Here is a 22,037-nt window from a genome sequence, read left to right as displayed (position 1 = left end):
CGGCTTTCGGAGAGGCTTGGGACGTGGGGACGGATGCGGGAGGGGCTGCCACTGCGAAGGGCTTTGGTGGAGGAGCCAGCCAGACTGCGAGTTTGGGTACGTTGTAAGCACGGATTGGTCAAGGAGCCGCCGCTTCCGAGGCTTTGAAATTGCTCTCCCACCGTCACTCCCTCCCGCCCCGGCTCTGCCTCTGCCCCTGCTCCTGCCCAGGTTCAAAAGCAGGAGAGGCGGTCATCTAGCACCCGTTAATCTAACGGGCTTAAACACTAGTATATATATATTCTAGAAGGCATACATTATCATGAAGGAGAAGAATGCTTTTAGACAAAAGTCCTCTCTGACAGCTCCGTATTTTTGACTTCTGATCTTCCTCCAACATTGAACTATGTTTCACCCTTTTCCTGATAGTGCTCCAAAATTGATCCATTCATATCCCAGAAGAGAGTGAACAGGACTTTTCCAGTGGAGGGTTGAGACTTGAACTTCTTCTTGAATGGAGATGATGTGTGATGCCATTGTGAAGACAGCATCTTGTTTTCAGGTTCATAGGTTGTGGTAAGAGCAGATAGCGTAGCTGGTTTTAAGAAGGGTTTGGACAATATGTGTGAATCCGATACTGACATCCAATTCCCTGGCCAGAACTTCTAAAGAAATTTGCCTGTTTTCATGAATGATGGCATCAGCATGACCCACCTTCTCATCAGTGATGGCCATGCTGGGACGACTGCAGCGTTCCTCATTAGGGATTGATGTTCACCCATTTTTAAACGCATCTACCCACTTGTACACTTTTCTCTCAGCTATGCAGGGATCTCCATACTGTTGCAGCATACTTCTTGGAATTTCACGAGGTTTTATACTCTCTGATCACAAAAATCTGATGACTGCTCGCTGCTTTCCTAGAGTGCACACAGCTAAGGGCGCCACCATTTTGTATATGATGCCCTACCGATTAAATATGCCGTGTCATCTATTGGACAGTGACAACACTTCCTCTAAGAATGTATCTTCCCTTCGTGAGAGTTAAATGCCAGGGGTCTTTGTATCAAGAAATATTGTCGATTTGCTGTTACTTTTTTAAATGCACTCATACATTTATGTGCAGATTATGCATGTAAATGTACAGAATACTAACACTGCCTTGCACTGTTCCCTCTAAATTGAACGGGAGTCCTACAACCTACAGTAAGTTTCTTCTAAGTGAGCAATCACTCATACAATCTTACATAGTTGCTCACAAAAATACTGAGCCAACCTGACTTTCAAACAAAAATCAAACTATAACAAAAATCAATTAAATTAAACTAAATCCATTTTAGGCCACATGCGGCCTGCGGGCCGTATGTTGTGCAGGGCTGATGTAAAGCATTGTGCCGATTTAAGAGTTCCTATAAATATTATTTTTTAGAATTGTTTTGCTGTTGAAGTGCGTTTATAAATGAAATTAGGAGCATCTCTAATTAATGTCCAACAATAGTCAGCCAGCATTGATGAATTCCATCTGCCCTGATATCGTTTCTCCATTGTAGCAATGTCCTGCTGAAACCTTTCCCCATGCTTTCTGTGCTATATAAAGAAATACATTGCTAATACTGGGATAAAAAATTGTTGGTTTTTAGAACTTGTTGCTCACATATAAGAATAAAAAAAAATGGAATGCACCCAGCCACTCTTTAAAGGGGGCATTGCCTACAACTGTACTACTACCAGTAGGGGTTGGTGCTTTAATACTGTGTTTTCAACTGCCTTTCTCTCCTTATTGAAAAGTGAAAGTCAAACAGTACCCTCCACTGCCAGGATGTAAGCGGAGGACTCCCACTCAGCATGGAATAGTGCTGACATATGAACGTAAGAGTTGCCATACAGGGATAGACCGAAGGTCCATCAAGCCAAGTATCCTGTTTCAATCAGTAGCCAACCCAGGTCAGAAGTACCTGGCAAAATCCCAAGGAGAAAAACAGATTTTATGCTGCTTATATCCTAGGAATAAGCAGTGGATTTCCCCCAAACCATCTTAATGGCTCATGGACTTTTCTTTTAGGAAATCATTCAACCTTTTTTAAATCCTTCTAAGCTAACTGCTTTCACTACATTCTCTGGCAATGAATTCTAAAGTATAATTACCCATTGATTAAAGAAATATTTTCTCCAGTTTGTTTTAAATCTACTACTTAGTAGTTTCACCACATGCCCCCTAGTCCTAGTATTTTTGGAAAGAGTAAACAAATGATTCACATCTTCTCGTTCCACTCTCCTTAGTACTTTATAGATCTCATCTATATGTGATGTCAATATAACATGTAAGCACTATTCTGTAAGGACACATCTAAGTAGTATGGACTAAATTCAGTAAGTAACATCCACATTTGGGCACCCAAAAAAAGCACTCTGAGCACTGTTGTTGGGCACCGTATACAGAATAACATAAGGATTTACACCAATTAAACTCTGGTGTAAATCCCCGTACCTAAATTAGGTGCAGATCCTCCAAATTCTATAATAGTGCTCATATCTTTAGTGCCTTGCCCCTCCCATAGCCACCCCCCCTTTTCAGTTGAACGCTAAAGGATTTATGCACATTACTACTATCCATTCAATTGTGGATAGGCTAGTCCTCGCCATGCTTCCCTGTTTTCCACAGCTTCTTTCAATTGTTTGATGTTCAGAATGACATGGAAATGAACGTCAAGCAGTTAAAAGAAGCTGTGAAAAACAGGTAAGCATGGCGAGGACTGGCCTACAGAGTATCTGAGGTGTGGTATAGTAGTAGTGCGTAAATCCAAATGATTGCAGATTGGCACCAATAATTGATTGTTAGCACCCAACTACTGGCACTAACAGGCTCGTTACTCAATTTAATTGTATGCGTAAATTGGGCACACACCTAAATTTGCATGCGCCGTTTTAAGCACCATTTATAGAACTCCACTGCACATGTCTAAATGCCAGGGGGCATGCAGAGGGTTGCGACATGGTTGGATCTACCACTTAAGCAGAAAACTGTCAGTTATGAGCACCTTTGCTACTATAAGACCAAGGTTATTACTGGTGTAACTATGGGTATCTAGATTTTAGGCTCCCCTTACCAGGTTATGGTAGCATTCTATAATGGTATCTGGGCATCCATCTTGGCTTTTCATCCCTCAGCATGACTTGCTTTTAATAACTCATAGTCATCCCACTGGAATTTTCCCAACTCCATGGAAGCGTGCACTGGTCTGACCTTCTATAAAAAGTCCATCTTGCAAATCCTTTTGATCTCTAGTTATCAACCCATCTCCAACTTACGTACCTATGTTTTGCATCTAAAGCTAATGGAGAAAGTTGTTTTCCAGCTACTATTACAACATGCAGACCAAACTCTCGTACTCTATATCCTCGTCAATCAAACTTTCATTCCAGACATAGTACTGAAACTGTTATAACAGCTTTGATTAGTGATTTACACTCTGCAATAGATCATGGTAAAATAGCATTACTTGTTTCCCTTGACCTTACAGCAGCTTTCAATCTCATTGATCATTCTTTACTACTTACCTATCTTGCAGCAATTGGCTTTTCAGGCAAAGTACTTCAATGGATTTCACCTTTCCTCCACCAAATGACTTCCACAGTATCTTTTCTCAACTCTATGTCCCCTGAGCAGCCTTTAAACTGTGGCATCCCTTAGGGCTCTGTCCTTGCCTCTCTCTCTTATTTTTCTAAGTCCCCTAATACTTTTAGTAAAGAATTTGGGCATTAAGGGGCAAATTCTGTAAATTGCATCTAAAAAGAAAGGTGCCTATCTCTTGTCAAGCATACTATTACAGAATTGTGCCTAACTCAAAACTTAGGCCTATCAGTGGCACTTAAGTCCTTCTCCACCCCTAAAAAAACTTACTTTGGAGTTAGGCACCACTAGGCACCATGCAATATGCACCTATCTTTTATAGAATCACACCTAAGATAGGCGCCTAACACCCAATTCATTTTTAAAAGCACATAATTGAAGTCAATTTACTATCTTTAGGCACCTCTTATAGAACTTTCCCCTAATTGCTATTATTATGCAGATAACATTTTGCTAATATACTACACTGACTCTCTCTCTCTCTCCAGATATTACAAATTTCTGGGCAAGTCTGCACAAAATTGCCACTTGGGAGCAAGAAAACTGATTACTTCTCAGTCCCTTGAAAACTATAGCTTGCTGGATTACAAATGGCACTACATCCCTACATTCCAGATGGCCTTTCATCCCTATACTTCAAGGTTCACTTCTTGAAGCTATAGCACAATTTGAGTACCTGGAAGTAATTCCTGACCTGCAGTTGTCACTTTTTTCCAAAAGTCACAACAGTTATTAAAGCTCCTTATGTCAGTTTCATTCTATGAAGTCTTTCCTAGATAATCCTCTCAGAAATTCTATGAGCATCGGATCAGCGTCGGAGCATTTAGCGATCCGGACCACAGTAGAAACCTCTACCGTGGCTTAGTAAAAGGTTGCAGGGGGAGGGGGGCGTAAATGAGCTGATATTTTGGGGGAGGAAGGGCAACAAAGTGTAACAGTAGTCAAAATAAAACAATAGTTCCTGACAGCCATAAAAATGCAGAGCCATCAGCTTATACATGTGGAAAGAATAGGAATTTCCAAATAGCACATTTATCAAAATAATAATAATGTAAAAAGCCAACTTTTATCTGCATAAATAGCTTCAGGAATTGCTAACTGCTCTTACAATGCATGCATGTCCATATGTTAGATAGATAAATAGATAATTAAAATCAGTGTCAAATTATAAATTTTTACAGGATCATCCTGGGAGTGGGATATCGGGGTGATAATGATTATTGACATTTATCAGAATCACAAATGGGACCTAGGGGAGAAGGGGTGCCAGGTTCATCTTAGGTGCCTTATCAGCTTAAGCCAGTCCTGTTGGCCAAATCAGTTTATATTGATTAAACTTCTTTCTCCCTCCCGAATAGCCATGACCTGATTAGAGGCAGGGCTTTGCTGGGTTGCTAAAGGTTCGCTTTAATTGCAGAGTGATGTTATATTGACTTGCTGCTTACCTTGCACTGACAAGAAGCATTGCTCTTGCCATCCCACACGTAATGATAGCAGCCTCCGTTCCACAAAATCCAGTTGCATGTGAAATGCTGTCCTTAGGCATAAATCTCCACGGGGACTGTGCTGAATATTCTCCACACTGGCCTAAAATATGTTTTCGGCAGCATGAAAGAAAGTGCCATGAGCCAAATATCTCCAGATATTTATCTAGATGCATGCTTCAGGAATTTTGTAGAATTGAGACCCCTGTAATTAACTTGCACTTTGACATTAATCACATAGCAGCATTCTGGTACGGTAGCTGTGCGTGTAAGAACATTACTGGTGCTACTTGCAATATACAGGCGGAGGAAACTTCTCCAAAGAGTTTTCCCTACTCAGGTTCAGAGAAGTCCTTTTTATAAGGGAACTAAGGCCCCCTTTTATGAAGCTGTGTTAGGCTTTTTTATTGCCGGACATGGCGGTATTAGCTCCAACGCTCATAGGAATTCTGTGAGCGTCTGAGTTTTTACCACCGCGGATGCTGATTAAAAAAAAGCTTAATATGGCTTCATAAAAGGGCGGATGGTAAGTTTTTTTTCTGTTCAAAAGTATCCATGTTTTTATTTGCTGTGCTTAAGATATCACTTGGTTTTCATGTTTGTGTGTTCTGATTGGTTTGAATTATTAGGGTTATGGGCTTTTGTTTCTCCCTGAGCTGAGAACTAGGATAAAGCTTCTGGCAGACAAATCTAGACTGATATATTCATTAATACAAATATTAAAATCCTATATTAGAAATTAGCAATGTGCTTACATTAGTTAATTAGTACTCCCTAAATTTAGTATGTGCTAAATCAATCTAACACACGTTAACCTACAAATTAACACACTTTAAATCAATTAGAACATGTTAAAAAGTTCTAGCGTGCACTGACAATTTTTTTTTTTAAATTAAACCTAAGGTGTGAAATAAACTTTTAAAAAGAGAATCTGAAACCTAGGGGAAAAGCCTGAATCTAAAATGAACCGAAAGTTTTTGCACTGTACAGTACATATACAGTACAATGGCAAACGAAAAAAACTTTATGACAACCTAATAGCCTCCAAAGCAGCTAAACTGGCCAGACAAATCACCACTCTGTTATCTTCGACTACAAACTACAAAACATTCAAGAGAGATATTAAAACCATACTCTTCAAAAAACACATAAAACCTATCCAGCACGACCAATCCCAACCCAACATTCAATACTCTATTTACCCTTAGAACTCTCTACTATTTTATCTACCAAACGTTATCTAAAACACCATAATTCACCTTATTCTTATCTCCTAAAGACCTCCATTTCCCTTTGGTAACTCTTTACCCAACTTTTATTACCTTAAAAATTTTATGCCATCGCTTATTCTATTCCTTCAAATGGCGGAATAGAAATCACTAATGTAATGTAATGTAATAGCCCTATTAGAACCATTGCTCAGATTCCATCAGTACCTTAAGAGAGAATTCTTCTGGCTCCTGCATGGAATCACATAGAACAATGCCAGTTTCTGAATAGCACGCATTACCTTTCTAGCTCCTTGCTATGCAAAATTAACCTCCTGATATCATCCACACCTGGAATGACTCTGAGGAAGCGCATACACTGACCATGTCAGCTTAAACTAAGGGCTCCTTTTACTAAGGTGCGCTAGCGTTTTTAGTGCACGCAGCAGATTAGCACTTGCTAACCCCACGCTACATGGCTAAAACTAACGCACTAAAACGGCTAGTGCACCTTAGTAAAAGGACCCCTTAGTGTCCATTGACCAAATCAGCTTGGCTAGTGGCTTGAGGGAGATTAGCAGCAAGAGTATAACATGATGCTCATAATCATCTTATAAACACTCAGACAGAAAGAAACAGTATCACTTCACATGTTCCTTATAATATTGAGGAGAAGCACTCAGCAGAACTCTGTCTCAAAGATCAAAAACAGATGTCGTCATCCAAACGAGGCTCCTTATGTGCCATGCAACAGTTTTACACTTTAGTAGAGAATGGAAGCTTTTTCTACAGAGCAAAAAAAATTCAAATGGGATTTTAAGCACTTTTATTTAAAAATGAAATAAAGAAATTTGAATCTAAAAGTTCCAGATACACTTTATTTAGTTTCCTGGAAGAAATGTCACAATTCTAATGAGGACAGCCCTGCAATTTAGTGACTGTGCTTTTCCCACATGACTCCCACTGACTTACTACTAGGGCTTTATCTTTTCTCAATCATGGGCTAAGACATTCCATAATAACTCGGTCCATAGTGAATTTAAACTCTGGAATTCATTACTGGAGAATGTGGTGAAATCAGTTAGCTTAGCAGAGTTTAAAAAGAGTTTGGATAATTTCCTAAAAGAGAAGTGACTTGAGGAAATCCACTGTCTATTCCTATAATAAGCAGAATAAAATCTGTTCTACTACTTGGGATCTATCTAGGTACTTGGGACCTGGCTTAGTCACTGTTGGAAACAGGATACTGGGCTTGATGGACCTTCGGTCTGTCCCAGTATGGTAATTCTTATATTCTTATGTTCTTGTATTCATAATTTCATATTCCAAAATTACAATGAGAAGTTATTTATGAAGAAAGAGGATGGGATTTGATATACCTCCTTTCTGAGGTTACAATCAAATCAGTTTACATATTTGAACCTGGGACAATGGAGGTTTAAGTGACTTGTCCCAAGTCACAAGGAGCTGTAGTGGGAATTAAACCTGATTTCCCTGGATCTCAAACCATTGTACAAACAATTCGGCTACAATCTGACTTATGTGTAACAGTTCAAAAATATCTCCTGCCATTAAATTAAAAGAGTACCTTTTGCTCTTGTATTTCTGGAAAGAGTTTTCTGCCTTTGAAGTACCACTTTTAAGTTCACAATTGGTGTTTTAAGGGCAGAAGATGCTCTTGGGAAATCCAAGGACCAAAACCACTTTATGAATCTAGCAGCAAAAGAATCTTTTTGAATAAATATAGATAAGTCAATGTTCTACATAAGCAGATTCTCACTTTAAATAATTTTTGATATGGAATTATAAATGTAAACATATTTTCTATAGAAGATTTCAAACGCACTATCCCCAAAATTATATAGAGAGTACCCCAGAAATTGATGCCAATTAGAATGGCGCTTAGCATGATTCTACAAGGTGCGTGTATCTTATATAGAATTGTGCTTAATGCCTGTGTGCATCACATAAGTTAGGTGCACCAGCTAAAACAGGCCTAAATGCCTGCAGCTAAGTTGAACGTGGATTAGGCGTATCCTATAACAATGCGCATAACTTTTAGGAACACCCATGATCTGCCCCCTGGTCACTCACCCTTTTCAAATTCATGCACTGCAATTGCACATACTTTGTATAGAATGTTCTCCTCCCACAATATTTAAAGGAATTTTTCCTCCCTGCCTCTTAGGAGATCATAAGGTTTGCCCCTTCTTCCTCCCAGCACTTCTGCTCCTCCCACATGCTGCTACTGATTCAGGGAACCATCCCTTCCACTCCAAGGTTCTCCAGTCCAGGCATTTACTCCCACCTTGAGCTCTAAAACCCTTTCACAGCTTCTGAGGATAACCTAATAGGCCAAGGAAGGACATGTGCTCTTTTCCTTGGACTGAGCTGTATGTCCCCCTTCCCATGGGTTTCCACCCATTGCTGGGCACCTGCCTTCTACAGAGTTTGGGCAGTCCATGTCCATCTTCCCCAGCAGTCCGGTTCTATCTATTTGGCTCCCCAAGTATACCCTGGCACAAATAACATGCTACTGCAGGAGCACATCCTCTTTCTAGCTTCCAGACCCCCCATACCACATTCCACTCAAAAAAACTAATGCTTGACACTGCTATACCTCCCAAATACCCAGGTGCTAAACAAGAAACTATAATGATGGGCTTGAGGCACCCCTGATGACACCCAAAGGTATAACAACACCCATTCCCCCATCTATAATCTGCATGCGTTCCATACTGTAACATACTGAATTTGCAGCGGTGTCTAAAAATATATGACTCTCTCATGCACCAATTGCTTACATCAGCAGAGATGGGAAGAGTTTTAAATGGTCTGTGGTTAGTAGGTTATTGGAAAAGATTTATATAGGGGAGGAGTAGCCTAGTGGTTAGAGCTGCTGCCTTAGCACTCTGTGGTTGTGAATTCAATCCCAGCCTGCTCTCTATAACTCTGCGCAAGTCACTCAATCCCTCCATTTCCCCAGGTATAGGGTTACTAGACATCCGGATTTGCCTGGACATGTCCTCTTTTTAGAGGGCATGTCTGGACTGCTTTTTAAAACCCGGCACTTTGTCTGAGGCTCGGTCCACACTGACGATTTTGTATTTCCAGAGGAAGTTTAAGGGTAACACTGAGATGGTGCTAAATGAATGGATCATTTATACCACACCCTGAGGTAGCGAAACGCTGGCCATCGTCGGTGTGAACTGATCCTCAGCATTTGAGATGAATACATAAATTTAAGATGTCTCTTTTTCTGAGGTGCCAAAACAATATAAACTCATTCTCAAACTTCAAATGGATATGAAGCTTGGCTTGCTGGTATGGAACTGGACATGAAATGTGAGCAGCACCTAGTGGGACACTTTTGGTAAGCCGAACTGGCACTGCAGGATGAATCAAATGCCAGGTTTATTAGATAAAGTAGACATTAAGGCCTTGATTCTGCAAAGTGCATCCCGATTTTAGGCAGTTGTAGGCTTCCTACAGCTGTCTAATCAGCCAATCGGGATGCACATTTTTAAAAAAATGCTCCCCAGGCAGGCTGCCTATATTGAAGGTGCCTCCAGGAACCTAGGGAGGCTCGCAAGACCACCTAAGCTCACCTAAGAGCCTTAGACGAACCTAAGCAGCCCTACGAGTCTCCTTAGTAAAGGAAGAGACGCTTACAATGTAGGCCAGCAAAATGCTGGCCTACATTGTAAGTAGACGCAGCCCCTATACTTATCCTATGAGCATCCGAGCTGTAAAGGAGGGGGTTAAACCCTGAATGAACATTGATTGATCATCGTCACTACCTTAGTTTTAATAGTTCATGGCCCTGTTATGTCTCCAGATTTTTTATTTTATATTTTCATTTTATTTTTGTTTTGATGTTGTTATGTATTTTGTTTCTATGGTTTATAGTTTTGTCATATGCATGCCTCTGTGGGTAGTCCTGTAAGCAACTTACAAGTAGTTTAAATAATTGAAAGATTTTCTTAGCTGAATTCACAAGTAAACAATACTCTATTGAGAAAATATGGTCTATTCGGAATAGATAATCATTGATATCCCACCATTGCACTAGTCTCAGTTTTGATATCCCCCGCCCCCCTATACAAACACACTTTTTTCAAATTATTTTCCTCATAATTTCTTGATAGGATTTATCATAGTGGATCTCAAGAGAAGTGTTCGGCTCTTTCTGCCATACTATTCAATATACAGTATGTCCACATTGGGAACAGTATTTCAGCAGTTAGGAGTACAGTATAGGTTGTATGCAGATGATATATTTTTCTTTTTCCCAGTCTGTGATAATGTTCTTAAGGTAGAGCAATGTCTGCAGGGTCATATGGAAAAGATTGTGGAATGAATGGATAATCATTATCTCAAATTGAATGTGAACAAAACAGAGGTGATGATTTAAAAAAAAAAAAATCCATGAGATAATTTTGACATATAGAATGTGACTGTGATGGGAGAGTATCTGTTGGTTAAAAAGGAGTTAAATGTATTGGGGGGGGGGGGGGGTTTGGACAGTGCATTGAACATGGAAAAACAAATATTGAAGACAATTCAGATAGGATATATGCATTTGCAAATGTTGTACAGGTTAAAGCCAATTGCTTCAAAGTTATGATTTTCGTACAAGCGTTTGTGGTACAAGCGTTAACTTTGAGTAGGATAGACTACTGCAATGCATTGTACTTGGGGTTTGCAAAAGTAAAGATGAGGGTGTTGCAGCTGCTTATTAATTCTGCAGCAAGGTTAATTTCTGGTACACCAAGAATGGCGCACACACCAATTCTAAAGCAACTATACTGGCTGCCGATCCAACAAAGAGTATGTTATAACATTCTGTCAATAGTACATCAGGTACTATATCTTGTATCTCCTGCTGTTTTGAAAGGAGTTTTTGAAATTTATCATCCAGAAGGTGTTTGAGGTCAAAAAATGGTATGAAATTGTATTTGGGTATTTTTTTATTTTTTATAATTCTTTATTAATTTTCAAATCAAGTACAAAGAATATATAACCAATTAATACATCAAACAGCACTTCTATCCCAACATATAATAATACAAAGTACATTTTTCCCCCTCCTCCCTCCCTGGATGTGTGTAAAAATCAATTAGAATTAAAGGCTTCGTTGATGGGGGGGCGCTGTGGAGCCCGACTAGGATGGTCGTGGGTTAGATCAGCTCCAGCAGCCCTACCTACTATTTTCCTCTTCTGAGCTAAATTACTGCTTCTTCATTCATCATTTTCAGCAGAATTTATTCTTTAAATGATGGCTTCAACAAAGGTTGGAAAACGTCACAAACCTGAGCCCTTATCACCTGCTAAATCTGCTCAGGAAAAATCTGACAAGCCGGAGGCTCCCTCCATGCTAGACATATGGGAGGCGATTCGTTCTCTTCAAGATATTATGACAGACACGAAAGATGCCTTAACAGAGATGAAGGATGAACTCATAACTATACACTCAGACATCTCTGCCTTCAAAACCAAGCTTGCCGATCTGGAAATCAAGTCTGCCACCGCTGATGCCAATATCAAGGCCCTGCAGACGCATGTCAAGCGCTCTCTTCTCATCGAGCGGGAACTCGAGGATGCGAGCAACCGCTCGCGTCGGAATAACGTGCGGCTGCTTGGAGTGCCGGAAAATCGGGAGGGCACTAATATGCTGGCCTTCCTTGAAACATTCATTCCTTCTCTTTTAAATATTAAATTCACAAAGGACTTTGAGATCGAGAGAGCCCATCGCACCCCTTCAACCCGGCAACCGCGTGATCAGCGACCTCGGCCGATTATATTCAAAGTTCTCCGGTACCAGCAGGTGCTGGAGATCATGCAAAAAGCCCGCTCACTTGCTCCTATTACTTTTGAGGGCAATAAAATACTTTTCCTGCCTGATCTTCACAAGAACACCGTAAAATCAAGACAGCAACTTCTGGCTCTTCGCCCTCAATTAAAGAAGATGGGTGCCCGTTTCGGAATCTACTACCCTGCCAGAATGAGAGTCACATACCTAAACCAAACCCGCGACTTCACCGACCCGGATTTACTGGCGTCTTACATCGAAGAAAAATCTCCGACTTCCATCGACGCTGTATGACTGTGACTGATCTAACACACTCATGCACTGACTTACCAGCCTCTCCGGATCACCCCTCGTGGATTTCACTGACTCCATTTTGTTCCCGATGGTTGTTTCGGCCTGCACTCCAGGCTTACATGCTTGCCTCCGTGAAATATTTTGAATGACTTCTGAAGTTATGTTATCTGCCTTCTCTGCTTTATCTGATCTGCCTATCTACTTCTATCCCTTTCTCTTTGGCATATTTCCACCCTTTTCTCACTCACTGTTCTCTTCTTTTACCTTCAGTGCTCCTCTTTCTTTTCTGCGCTCGAGATAGCCCGCTGCACAGCCCGTCTCTCTGACTAATCTTTCTAACTGCCTTACCGCTGTTTACTGCTCCTTGCTAGATGACTCATCGCATTATATAACTGACTTCCCCTTGCTATAAGCCTTTAATTGCTGTTTACTTTGCTTATCTTTCCCTTCAAGGTCCACTGCACCTCAATTAGGCTCTCTCCTGCTCTGCTTGGTATGTATCTGATTGCCTTCTTAAGAATCAACTAACTTTTGTGTCTCATAACTTTCTCTTCCTTTCAAGCTATTATTTCCAATGCTATTCTATAGTCCTTTTCATGACTGATTAAATCTTATCATGATATGCCCTGATCTTATCTTTCCCTTCTCTCTTTCTGCTGAATTTTCACTTGTTTTTACTAGTAACTTTGCACTGCCAATCTGATATTTTATTCTTTCTTTCTGCTCTCAGTTGATGGTTGCTAACAGTTTGGAAATAGGCTGTTGTGTATAGCTTTCTGCCCTCGGCCGCCTGGCTTGACTTGCCAGCCACCCCAGCTTGTTGCTGTGCTTGCAGCTTATTTCATTGACATCTGTTTTAAGTGCCTCCTTTTTTTTTTTCCCTCTGTGTCTGTGAATGCATTTTTCAATTGAATGGTTCATGTTCTGTTTTCTATTATCATGGTGTACCTTCTCAAGATATATAACCTTCTATCTTCCATCATTTAACTATTGCTGCCTGAATGCCTTTGTCATGAATCCTTTTGATGTTTCTCCATGCCTTTGACATTTACCTCTCTCAATGTCAAGGGTCTTAACAATTGTATAAAAAAACGCAAAATAATCTCCTATTTACAGGATGTTAACTCAGATATTGTTTTCTTACAGGAAACGCATCTATCAGAATCTGACTCCCTCAAATTCACTCTAAAAGGTTACTCACCACCATTATACTCTCCTGCACTCAATGGTAAAAACGGAATCCTAACCCTCATACGTCAGAACCCTGCTATTACCATTGACTTCTGTTCTCATGACATGAACGGACGTTGGGTCAGTACTCAGCTTACCATCTCGCAACAACCCGTTCGCATCATCAACATATATGCTCCTAACACCGACCAACCAGATTTTTTTACCAATTTGGCCACCCACATTCTTCAGGACCCTATGACTCCTGTTATTATAGGGGGTGACTTTAATCTCATCCTCGATGTGGATAAAGACAGGAAGTCTCATGCAACATACAAAAAGACCCGGTCTTGGTTCACTTTACATGACATCATTTCACAGTTGCAACTCATCGACCCGTGGAGACTTCACCACCCTGATGCTGACCGATATACTTTTTTCTCGACCCCCCACTCCACCTACTCTCGCATCGACTATTTTCTTGCTAGTTCCTCTCTTGTTGACCATCTCTCCTCCTCTGCCATTGGAGATATTGCCATCTCAGACCATGCTGCCATCTCCTTGACTTGCACTCACTTTACTCTCTCGTCCAAATCCAGACAATGGAGATTTAATTCTTCTCTACTCGCGGAACCTGATTTTGTTCCCACCGTCTCGGATGCCATACATGAATTCTTTACCACTAATTTACCTACTCAAACCTCTTGGACTAATACATGGGATACTTTTAAGGCCTATATTCGGGGAGTCATTATCCAATATTCCTCTCATCTCCACTCTATCAGAAAAAAGCGAATCAAGGATCTAGAACAACGTATTCATGTTGCAGAATCTAAACATGCATCTGACTTATCTAATATCCCTATTCTAACGGATCTTCGTAAACTCCGCCTCGAGTACAATTCTATACTCAGTACTGCGGCAGCCAGATCAGTGTTTGTTCAAGCTTCCACTTATCATGCGGAAAATAATAAGACTGGCCACTTGCTAGCGAATCTTTTAAAAAAATCTTCCAACCAAACTTCTATCCCTTCGATCAAGGACCCCTCCGGTACTCTTCTTACTGGGACCTCTGCTGTGTCGTCTCAATTTCTCTCTTTCTATCAGTCATTATATTCTTCTGACTCCTCTTACTCGACCTCCTCTGTGGATTCTTTCCTGGACATGTCTCATCCGACGGTCTCTTCATCTGACTTACCTCTTCTTGACAAGGCTTTCACAGCACAGGAGCTCTCGGAAGCAATTACTTCTTTAGCTCCCAAGAAATCTCCGGGACCGGACGGTCTGACCATGGAATTCTATAAAGCTTTCCTGCAGACATTATTGCCCCATATGCTAGCCTTTTTTCACCATCTTTGTGCCCATGGGACTGCCACTGGCTCTTTTACCGAAGCCACGTTGATTGTATTCCCGAAACCGGGAAAGGACCCTCAGGACGTTAAAAACTACCGCCCTATTTCCCTCATTAATGTAGATGCCAAGATTTTTGCTAAAATCCTGGCCTCTCGAATGCAATCTGTTCTTTCTTACTTGATTAGCCCTGATCAATCCGGATTTCTTCTTGACCGCTACTCATCTAATAACACTCGTCTATTTTCCCACATTCTTCATCATACTGACTCCAACCCTGATAGACTCCTGATTATGGCATTAGATGCCGAAAAGGCCTTCGACCGTGTCGAATGGCCTTTCCTTTTTCATACACTCTCGTGGTTCGGCTTTCCCACAACATTCATTCGAATGGTCAGAACCCTTTACTCCCATCCACAAACCAAAATCATGATCAATGGACATTTGACTTCCTCTTTTTACCCTTCGCGGGGTACCAGACAGGGTTGCCCTCTCTCTCCTCTTCTCTTTAATCTCACACTTGAACCTCTTCTTTTAGCCATTCGGAAAGACCCTTCTATTAAGGGATTCCATTATGACTCTTTCTCTGTTAAACTTTCTGCTTATGCAGATGATATCTTACTTTATGTCACCCCGGAGTCTTTACCCTCGGTCCTGTCCCAAATTCACCGCTACTCCGCTATCTCCGGCTATAAGCTGAATATTTCCAAATCTGAAATTATGCCACTAAACTGTATCGATGTGCAGACAGAGGTCACTGGACAGGGATTTCTATGGTCCCCTCAAAAAATTAAATATCTTGGAATCTTCTTTGGTCCCTCCCTGGATTCCACTCTACAATTTAACACCGAACATCTTATCTCCACCATTCTTACCTGTACTCGCAAGTGGTCTCCGCTAAACCTCACTTGGTTTGGTCGTCTCTCTACTATTAAGATGATGATCATACCTAAACTTAATTATGTTCTCAGCATGTTACCCATACTCCTTCCTCACGCTGTTTACACCCGCATGGAGAAACTCCTTGTGGACTTCCTTTGGCAGGGAAAACAACCCAGAATCGCGCTTAAAAAATTGAAATCCCCTCGTGAATGTGGGGGTGTAAATTTTCCCTGCTTTAGAAGCTACCACATGGCCTTCTTAATGTCACAGGGCTCTCTTTGGCAAGACTCTGTTCCAATTTCCGTCAGTCCCAATTGGCTACAACTCGAACTCACCTTGACAGACCCCTTTTCTCTTAAAAACGCCCCCTGTATGCCTCTCACTGCTTCCATCAAAGCTAATCCCATTCTCCAGAGTACATGGTCAGCGATTTGCTTTGTTGACTCCATCTCTCCTCATAAATGGGCAGTCTCTTCATCAGCTCCTGTCTGGAACAATCCTCGTATCACTATTAATAAGGAGATGGTGGCATGGAAGAGATGGCAACAACAGGGGATTTGGTATATTCATCATCTTCTCCAGAATGACCAATGGCTCTCTTTTTCCGATCTCATGGTCAAATACCACATTCCTCAATCTCAATACTTCCACTGGATTCAGCTTCATCATAGCCTCAAATCTGCCTTTCCTTCTCCCTCCTCTCTTGCTGCTCCTCCTGACTTACCTAACCTGTTTCTTTCCTATTCTACCATGAAAGGTCAAACATCCAAGTGGTATAAATACATCCAATCTCACACCACTGCACCTCCCATTGATACCATAGCTAAATGGGATGCCTCCTTACATACATCATTCACCGAACACTCGTGGCTACTCATGTGGCCCAAACTATTGAAGTCACTTCGATCAGCCTCACACGTACAAACTGCTATATTCTTATACCACAGGGCCTTTTGGACCCCAGCTAAATCAGCCAAAATTAACCGGTCATATGACGGCTGTTGCTGGACCTGTAAATCCCCTGACGGCTCCTTACTTCACATGCTCTACTCTTGTACACATGTCTCATCTTTCTGGTCGAACGTGTGGTCTACCATTGCCCGTATTCTGCAAATTACCGATGCGTTCTCTTTTGACTTACTGTTTACAGGCTCTTCGATACTCTCTACCCCTTTATCCATTACTCATGAACGTTTGCTAATTATACTCTTGTTCACTGCTCTCTCCACTATCCTCCACAATTGGAAAGATACCACTAAACTACATGTAAATCTATGGTGGAATTCAATATGTCTCCTTGTGAAATATGAATGTCATTTTGCTGAATGCAATAATTCCATGTCCTCTTATGCAAAAACTTGGTCCCCCCTTCTTGAATATTGCAAATCAGATTCTTGACTTATGTATCCATTAGAATACTCTGTATTTTGCCTCACCCTTTGCCATCTGATTTCAGGCACTTTTCCGGTTAAATTATGTTTCATATTTCATATTGTCTATGCCAATCTCTTTTATTTATTTTATGATGGAACTATTAGATTGATTAATTTGGTACATCGTTAGAACATATCTCCTAATGTGCTTTGTCTCCTTTTCTTGAACTTATGTCTTCTCTCTTGTCTATTTTATTTCTGATGCATTTATTCATTTGTGATTCTTGTTTAATTATGGACGCACTTCACATTTGTTAATGATATTGTTATACTGTGTTCCTTGTTGGAGCACTCATATTGTTGGCTTTGTATTTCTTTTTTTTTATAAAATCAATAAAACTATTTGAACTAAAAAAAAAAAAAAAAAAAGGCTTCGTTGATTACTCAGTTTTAACAAATTCCGCTAATGGACCCCATGTTTCTTTAAATTTTTTATTATGTTGCATTTGTTCAGAATTTATTCTTTCAAATTTATAGTATTGGCATAAAGTTTCCCACCAAAAGTTAAAATTCAATCTATCCCAGTTCTTCCAGTTTCTTGTTATCAGCTGCATAGCTATCCCCATCATAATTAAAAGAAGCCTGTTTTGTTTTGGTTTTTTTTTGCATCAATTGGACTCTTAGATTGCAAAAGAGTCCCAAATAATACAATGTCATATGACATAGGGATAGAAGCTTCCAATATCCTATTAATTTTACCCCAAATAGACTTCCAAAAATTGAGTATCAAGGGACAATAAAACAACAAATGACAGTGCCAGCATCTATTAGATTTTGAATTGTCCAGCTTTTGCAAATGAACTGGGGTCCAAAAAATTCTATATAACAGGAAAAACCAAGTTTGTCTCATAGATACTGATGCTGTACATCTCATTCTCCAAGTCCAAATCCGTGGCCATTGAGTAGCAGAAATAATCTTCCACTGCAGGTGATCGAGGCAAGCAGCGTGCCTGATTTTAAGAAGAAATGGGATCGTCACGTGGGATCTCTTCACAGAGTTAAGTAGGGGAGGGTCATTGAGGTGGGCAGACTAGTTGGGCCGTGGCCTTTATCTGCCATCTATTTCAATGTTTCTATGTTTCTAATGCTCCAAATATCTTTTAAGCTTGTTTTTGGTTTCTTATTTAAATATTCAGATATTAATTTGTACCACTTGGCAGCCTGATACCCTTGCAGATCTGTCTGGAAACATAGGCCCGGCAAGCTATACTGATTTTTTAAGGTGCGCCAATCAGGGAGCCCATTCTGAATGGCCTGTTTCAATTGCAACCATTTCTATCCTTGAGATTTTGAAATGCCAAATGATTGTTGCAATTGTAATAAATTTACCATTTTTCCATTTGAAATTACATCATCTAAAGTACATATGCCTGCCAACGTTTCCAGAGAATTTTAGACTTGTCAATTTGTATCTTGGAGTTTAACCAGAGGGATTGCCACATAGATTGTTGTTTTGGAGTAGGAGATAAGGTGTTTATACATTTTTATGTATTCCAGGTAGAAAGAAGAATACTATTGTCCTTGTATATTCTCAGAAGCTTGATACTCAAGATGTGGTTAAGATGTAATGGAGCCAAGAGATTACTTTCCAGTATCAACCAATCTAGTAGATTCTCTATGAGTTCAGGAAAGATCCAATACATTCCCTGACACATAATAAAGGCTTGATCATACCTGTAAAAATTTGGAAAATTTACCCCACCCGCTGATTGAGATTTTTTGCAAATATACTAAAGCGATTCTAGAAGTTTTACCCAGCCATAGGAATTTTGTAAGGATCCCATTCAGTTTTTTTTTAAATAAAAGGACCCCTGGAAATAAACTGACAACATACTCATCTGGTAGCAAACTACAGGCTAAATCATCATTTTGATGGTTTGTACTCTCCCCCACCAAGAAAGATGTAGTGGGTTCCAATGCTGACACATTTCTTTGACTTTCAATAATAAGGATTTTTCATTTACTGTCATCGTTTCTTCCAATGTTCTTTGAATCATGATACCCAAATATTTTATTCCCTCTTCTTTCCAAAGGAACGGGAATGGATCAAATAAACCTTTTACACAATGCACATTTAATGGAAGAACCTCTGATTTGCTCCAATTTATTTTGTAACCAGAAAATTTGCCAAATCAATCAATTCCAGTAAATGAGGGATGGTTGATTCAGGATTCTTGAAATGAAGCAAAATATCATCCATATATGTCGAAACTTTATAGTCTCTACCTGCATATGGAATTCCCTGGATCTCCTTTGCCTGCTGAATGGCCAACAACAACAAGGGTTCCAAAACAATATCAAAAAGCAAAGGAGATAAGGGACATCCTTGTCTAACTCCTCTCTTCAGACAAAAACGCTCTGAGAATGTATTATTAATATATAATCTGGCAGAAGGAGAACTGTACAAGGTTTGAATCACTTGAATAAATCCAGATCCTTTTCCAAACCAATCCATTGCTTGGTACATAAAAGTCCATTCTACACGATCAAAGGCCTTCTCTGCATCCAAAGAGACAGAGAAGGCTGGATCAAACCACAAACTCCCCAAACTAAAAATTAATAATAGTAAATTGATTAAAAAACAAATAATTCAGCTACAAAATAAATTTTTTTAATAGTCTTTGAGTCATAACCAGATGGAACTGAAATAATAGAATTAATAAGAAGGCCAAATTCATTTCCCTAGTAATCCTTAAAAAATACTCTACTGTATATCAGCTTCTAGAGGGAGCAGGAAGTACCTTCATTCCTATAATGCCAAAAAGATAGCTATATATGAAAATGGACATTACAAGAAAAACCTATCTCAAAGTAATATGGATGATATCTATAACATGCAAGCAGGTATAAATATCAGCATAAACAATAGAAAATAATAAACATGAAATAAGTTCATTACTAATAGTCATATAAAATTAATATCGTTAATTTTAATATTAATTTAAATCTATCTCAATTGTTACCTTTAGTAAATGGAAATTGCAGGATAAATGATAAAACTGTATCACTTTACATCTAAAACCACATAGTTTTGACTTGTATGTGTAATATAAACAAGAAGTAAGCAACACAAGACAGCAAGGCAGACAGCACTAACGAGATCATCTGTATCACCAGTCACCAGGAACCCTCCAGCCCTGACCCGGGTAGACTGATTTACCACATTGCCACCGATGATCTGTAGAACTGGAAAATGGAATTCCCTTAAGATAAATCAAGCCCAACTGCATCTATGCCTGCAGGGCAAGCAGATTGAGGCAGTATTTGGCATCCTTGTGAGTCCCGATAGCAGCTCCACATATCAGCTAATTCTTACAATCCTTGCCACATAATTCATGACTAGCTTTGGCTTCAAACAGATCTCGCACCCGGTCATATGGACTCAGTACCTCTGCAAGGCGATCTTCTTGGTTAAAGCTGAAGTCATATCCACTTCGTCAGCAGTGAAGTTAATAAATACTGGGAGAATTAGGAAGACCTTATAGATCAGGCCGTCATCGTCACTGAATAGCAGGTCCCCCTACTGATCTGGTAGTTTGCCACTGCCACCTGGGGTAGAGCTGAAGGAGGCCACAGTGATCAACTGGCAAACTGCTGCAAAAAAATAAAAACTGAAGCAGAAATCATAGTCTTTAAACTGAGAGGGGTCATTTGAAACTCTTGCAAACCTTGTTAAAGATCAAACCTCAGCACACTGAAATTGCTTTCTGCAACATTACAGTCTTTGCTATATTTCCTTCTTTAGGCTACGCCTCTAATCTCAGCTGTTCGTGTATATTTTTAGACTCATAAAAGCCTTATGAAACTTCCCAATAACCAGTCACATTACTGCTTCCTTGTCTTGTGACATAGAACATTTTGAAGTCCCACCTTAGTGCTGCAATCTCCTACTCCTATTAGCCAACCAAAAGCATAGTAAAACCTTTAGCTTAACACTTTCAAAGTCAGTGAAAAATAGAATTAAATATAAAAAAATACATACAGTATAAATCAAACAATCCACAGCGCACACTTAAGACATTGGATCCAAGTGTTGGCTCATGAACTCCTCAAGTTTAGGCAGCTCTTCATAATGAGTAGTTTTATTATTGAAAGTTATTTTCATAATTGCTGGATAGAAAATCCCATATTTGTCTCCCAGTTGTCGCAATTGTAGTTTCAACAGTAAGAACTGCTTCATTCGGTCAGCAGTTGCCTTTGTGAAATCAGGTAAAATATGAAGCTTATGCTCTTGCCATTTTAGCGATTTAGATTGTCTGGCCATATTTAAAATATCTAGAGTCTGCTTAAACCTGAGTATCTTACAAATCATAGGCCATGGACTGTTTTTTCCATTGAAAGCTCTGGATGAAATTCTGTGGGCTCTCTCTGTTTCTAAGGGATTTCTCAGTTTAAGGGAGAGTATTTTTGGCAGCAAATCTTCCAAAAAAGAACAGTCTGTTCCCTCTATCCCCTCTGGGAGCCCCAGCATCCTAATATTGCTTCTTCAGCTTCTATTGTTAGCATTTTCCAGCTCTTTTGAAATGTGATTCACCTCCTTATGTTCAATTTGAAATCTGTTCAAACGGTTTTCCATCTGACACCCGATGTTCCAAAAGAGCAGTTTTATTTTCACATACCTTTAGCTGATTTAATTTATTTGTGTTATCATTAAGCAGGTCTTTGATTCCTTTTAATTCTGCCATCAGCTGTTCAAACTCAGAAGCTTCCTTCGGGAGAGGCACTTTAGAGGGGGTTAGTGGATCAGGCTTGGCCCACTTAGCATTACCCTCTGCCGCAAAAGCTGCTTCTAAT

General features: G+C 40.0%; 1 protein-coding gene across 8 annotated transcripts in view; it reads right to left on the bottom strand.

Annotated features, from left to right (window-relative positions):
• The window catches only part of LDB2 (LIM domain binding 2), a 706,182-nt gene that overhangs the window by 619,034 nt on the left and 65,111 nt on the right, over window positions 1-22,037 (bottom strand). The window lies entirely within an intron of this gene.

Source organism: Geotrypetes seraphini, chromosome 1 (assembly GCF_902459505.1).
Source record: "Geotrypetes seraphini chromosome 1, aGeoSer1.1, whole genome shotgun sequence".
In the NCBI taxonomy this organism is placed as follows: Eukaryota; Metazoa; Chordata; class Amphibia; order Gymnophiona; family Dermophiidae; genus Geotrypetes; species Geotrypetes seraphini.
This window is presented reverse-complemented; position numbering and strand designations above follow the sequence as displayed.